Source organism: Conger conger, chromosome 14 (assembly GCF_963514075.1).
Source record: "Conger conger chromosome 14, fConCon1.1, whole genome shotgun sequence".
Taxonomy (NCBI): Eukaryota; Metazoa; Chordata; class Actinopteri; order Anguilliformes; family Congridae; genus Conger; species Conger conger.
This window is the reverse complement of record NC_083773.1, coordinates 44,757,513-44,762,512: the sequence shown is the minus strand read 5'-3', so window position 1 is coordinate 44,762,512 and position 5,000 is coordinate 44,757,513. Positions and strand designations below refer to the sequence as shown.

The window sequence follows — 5,000 nt, the reverse complement described above, 5'->3', positions numbered from 1 at the left end:
TATAAAATGTGTTGACATATGAGAGATGATGAATAGTAAACATAAAACTCACACACAAGGCTACAAATGCTAGCACATTTTTGTCATTCACACAAGGCATCTGTGGCTAATATTTGTGACTATTCTGTTTATCTGTTTAAGTCTAAGTGCTTTATATTAAGTTGTTCTGTATTAATCTACATGAATGTTGATTAAATATCTACTCAGGGATGGATGCACAGGAATGTCAAATATCAAGCTTTCTATTGTATTAAAGTGTAAGTTGAATATCATGTCTGGGTGTAAACCCTAAGTTCCTTGTGTTTCTGTCCTAGGAGGAATGTTTGTGCCATATTACAGTTTTTTACAATCACTTTGGCACTAATCTCACAAGTTTGTGCTCAAAACAAGATACCTAGCTTCACCGCTCAGTTGTGTTTAATACTGCAGTAATAATACTTGAATACTTGATAATGTTTGAACATGGTTCTTTTTGTGGCTCTCAAAGGGAAAAGTGGAAACAGCAGAAGGGAGTGGAATCACTGAACAAAATCTGAATAAAAATACAATTACAACATTGTATTTACAGTTTTTTGCAATTGCTACAAGCATTTTTTGATCCTGTGTTTACTTTTTCCGAACTTTTCACACAGCAGAACAACACTGGATGTGTCCCAAACTGAATGATTTTTTCACTGCTTTTATAAAACATGCACTCAATGGACACAGTTTTCACAAATCTCAACCAGCAAAAAACTGCTGCCCAATTTTTTTTCACAATATTTAAAAATTGATACGTAATGTATAGGCTAAAATTCAGGTGGATAGCAATTCGCTAAGTTGCAACTACTATATTGAAATGCATTCGAAACCAGAAAGAGCTGATTGAAGTTGATGCAGATTATGCTTCTGATTGTGAATTTGATATTGAATAGAACAATCACACCTGATTCAGTTGGAGACCTGCCTAGGTGTTGAGGGAATTTTATTTTAACTTTACCGTGTTATATCAGTCAGCCTGTATAATGTTTATCAGTCTGTATGTATAAATATCATCAACAAGGAGCCTGATTGCAGTCGATTGGATTGACAGACTTATTTGAATAACTATTTAAGCAGTAGGTCTTTTGTTCAAATCATGTTACCAACTCCCCAAATATATATATCCTTTTACAGTTTTTTACAATCGTTTTCACACTTGTCTCAATACCATGTCCACTTTTTCAAAACACTTAACACATTCACCATATCAATAGACCATGTGAACTAAACTGGATATTTTTGCATTGCTTTCATACTAAAGGCATTCAATTCAAAAGCATTCATTCAAAAGCACTTCTTCCAAAAATACCTCTCTCAGTCAGTGTTCACTACCAGCAAAAGTCTGTACAAATACAGCAAATTTTGCAGACATTTAGATACTCGGTTCAGTTAGTTTTTTACAATCGTTTTCACACTTGTCTCAATACCATGTCCTCTTCACGCAGTGTGCTTTTGAAACACACACCTGAGCACATCAGTTAACCTTTGGTGCAAAATGCACTTCAACCACCAAAACACTTAATATTTCACCCAAAAGTGACTCATGGTGCCATAACTATAGCATATGCTTTCTCCCATAAGACTACTTTGTCACTCAATGTTCAATGAACTACAAAACACAAACAACTTGGAGCATTGCTAAATACATATATTATGTGTTTCCCTTTCCTCTATTTTTGCATCCACAAATATTTCAAGCCAAGCAGCTAAAGAAACTTTTGATCTGTTGGTTTGTCTCTCACAATAGATGTCATGACTGAGTGTGGTAAATTTACAGTAAACTGTAAATTAATGAAAGTTTTACTATATTGGAAACCCAGAATAACATTTTTTACTGTGTAATGTAAAACAATATTTGATAAACAAATCACAAAAGCAACAGTATTCTTCAGAGGGTTTACAGTATTTTGACGTTTGTTCTCACAGTGCAATATACTGTAATTCAGAAAAGAAAAATACAATACAATCAATTACTCAAAATACATTACAATCAATAACAAATACATCCCAAAAATCTATATTTTCACTATATACAGTAATTCGCACATATATTGTCTGCCTCAGTATCAAAAGTCTACTGTTGGCCTGGTCCATCATCCTGTCCAATGGCATTTAGCCATAGATTTTCATCAACATCACTCCGAATGTTATCTCTTGCTATACACCGAGGAAAACATCTTTTTGCGTGCCTTATCCAGCCCTGGATGTGTTCCACTGTTATGTCCATACACCCAGCAGCCATTGCATCTAGAAGTGACATCTGTTCATGTGGGTGGTGGTCCTAAACCTTCACATATACCTTCATAAACTTCATATTGGTATCTGAGTTCCTTGACACCCTCAGAGTTCCTGTCAAAGGGGACAGTGTACAACTGTTTCATCCTGATCTGATGTTTCTGTAGCACTCTTGACATGGTTGTAGTGCTTACACTGTCAATGTTTGGAAATATAAATATATTATTCCCCTTCCCCCTGTGTGACTGTGTGAGGTAACCGCTGGGTCCTGTAGTGAGTCAAAGACAAATGTGCTCTGATACATCTGCTTTTTCTGGAGACTTCTCAAATCACAGTACTGCTGTAATATACACATCAATTGAACTCCTTCAGGCAGAATGCTGTAAATACTGTATAGTACCTGTTGGTTTGCCTGAAAATCCTCACTATTGAAGCTACTGTGGATCTAGGCAAGTTTGGTTGAACCTTCAACCTGCTTCCCTCAGGGACAGACCATGATTTACCACATGATCAATGACTGTGGCTCTGATTTCATCAGACACAACTGTTCTTGCTCTTCCACAACGTCTTCTTCCTCTACCTCTGCCTGCATCCATTTTCCCCACCAAGGCTAAAGAATGCAAATGCCAATCCAAAGGTGGCCGCTTTTGTATATGTGGTAACGGGGCACAAACAACAAACACCTGGGTAGGTTGTTCACTGAAATGACAGCCAGGTGTTTCAGCAGTACATATACAGCAGTAATAGTGGAAAAATCTCTTCAGTGACAATTACATCTATATTTATCCTATATACATGCACATTTCAATGCAAGTATGATCACTATTGTATAGATGGTAACAAGGCTGCAAACAAAAAAAATTGAATAAACTGAATATACTTTCTGCTCAAATCAGAATGATCTGTCTTACGTATTTCAAGCATATAGTTTCATTTATCTGCCAAAATACAGCATATTTCCTTCCACAATGATCAGAATTTTATTGGATTTTGAACTGAAAGTATCTAAATGTCTGCAAAATTTGCTTTATTTGTACAAACTTTTGCTGGTAGTGAACACTGACTGAGAGAGGTATTCAAGCATTTTGGAAGAAGTGGTGATTGAATGCCTTTAGTATGAAAGCAATGCACAAATATCCACAGTTTAGTTCACATGGTCTATTGATATGGTGAATGTGTTAAGTGTTAAAATGTGAAAAAGTGGACATGGTATTGAGACAAGTGTGAAAACGATTGTAAAAAACTGTAACCTTTAGTTCAAAACCCAACAAAATTCTGATCACTGTGGATGGAAATGTTGCATTTTGACAGACAAATGAAACTATATGCCCCTGAAATACGTAAGACAGATCATTCTGATTTTAGCAGAAAGTTTATTCAGTTTATTATTTTTTCTTTGGTTTGCAGCCTTGTTACCATCTACTCAAAAGTGGTCATACTTGCATTGAAATGTGCATGTATATAGGGAAAATATTACATTACATGGCATTTGGTCTTATAGTGGCTACACCGGGGATTGAACAACCAACCTTGCGTGTCCCAGTCTTGCACCTTAACCACTACGCTACAGGTCACCCCATAGATGTAGATGTAGTTGTCACTGAAGAGCTTGTTCCACTATTACTGCTGTATATTTACTGCTGAAACACCTGGCTGACATTTCAGCGAACGACCTGCCCAGGTGTTTTTTGTTTGTGCCCCGTTACCACATATACAAAAGGGGCCATCTTTGGATTGGCATTTGCATTCTTTAGCCTTGTTGGGGAAAATGGATGCAGGCCGAGGAAGAGGAAGAGGAAGAGGAAGAGGAAGAGGAAGAGGAAGAGGAAGAGGAAGAGGAAGAGGAAGAGGAAGAGGAAGAAGGAAGAAGAAAGAAGAGCAAGAATAGTTGTGTCTGATGAAATCAGAGCCACAGTTGTTGATCATGTGATAAATCATGGTCTATCCCTGAGGGAAGCAGGTTTGAGGGTGGCTTCAATAGTGAGGATTTTCAGGCAAACCAGCAGGTACTATACAATATTTACAGCATTTTGGACTGAAGGAATTCAGTTGACGTGTATATTACAGTAGTACTGTGATTTGAGAAGTCTCTAGAAAAAGCAGATGTATCAGTGCACATTTGTCTTTGACTCACTACAGGACCCAGCGGTTACCTCACACAGTCACACAGGGGGAAGGGGAAGAATGATTACGCCTCAACAGGAGGATACAATAGTTGGGATGGTCATTGCCAACAACAGCACCGGCTAAGAGAAATACGAAACAACATAATCGCAGACAACAACTTATTTACAAACATTGACAGTGTTAGCACAACAACTATTTCAAGAGTGCTACAGAAACATCAGATCAGGATGAAACAGTTGTACACTGTCCCCTTTGACAGGAACTCTGAGGGTGTCAAGGAACTCAGATACCAATATGAAGTTTATGAAGGTATATGTGAAGGTATAGGACCACCACCCACATGAACAGATTCTTCTAGACACTTCTAGATGCAATGGCTGCTGGGTGTATGGACATAACAGTGGAACACATCCAGGGCTGGATAAGGCACGCAAAGATATTTTTTCCTCGGTGTCTGGCAAGGGATAACATTCGCTGCGATGTTGATGAAAATCTATGGCCAAATGCAGAGGACAGGATGGATGGGCCAGGCCAACAGTAGACAAACAGTAGACAATGTGTGTGAATTACTGTATATAGTGAGAATATTGCTATTTGGTAGGCATTTGTTATTGATT

General features: G+C 37.7%; 1 protein-coding gene across 2 annotated transcripts in view; it reads left to right on the top strand.

Moving 5' to 3' along the window:
* Nucleotides 1–272, top strand: part of LOC133109784 (glutaminase liver isoform, mitochondrial-like) — a 27,234-nt gene extending 26,962 nt beyond the window's left edge. For both annotated transcript variants that reach the window (XM_061219376.1, XM_061219377.1), the window contains one exon: nucleotides 1–272. This exon is cut by the window's left edge and continues 264 nt beyond it. The gene's annotated coding sequence lies outside the window, so the exon portion shown is untranslated.
* Nucleotides 273–5,000: the final 4,728 nt, after the last annotated feature.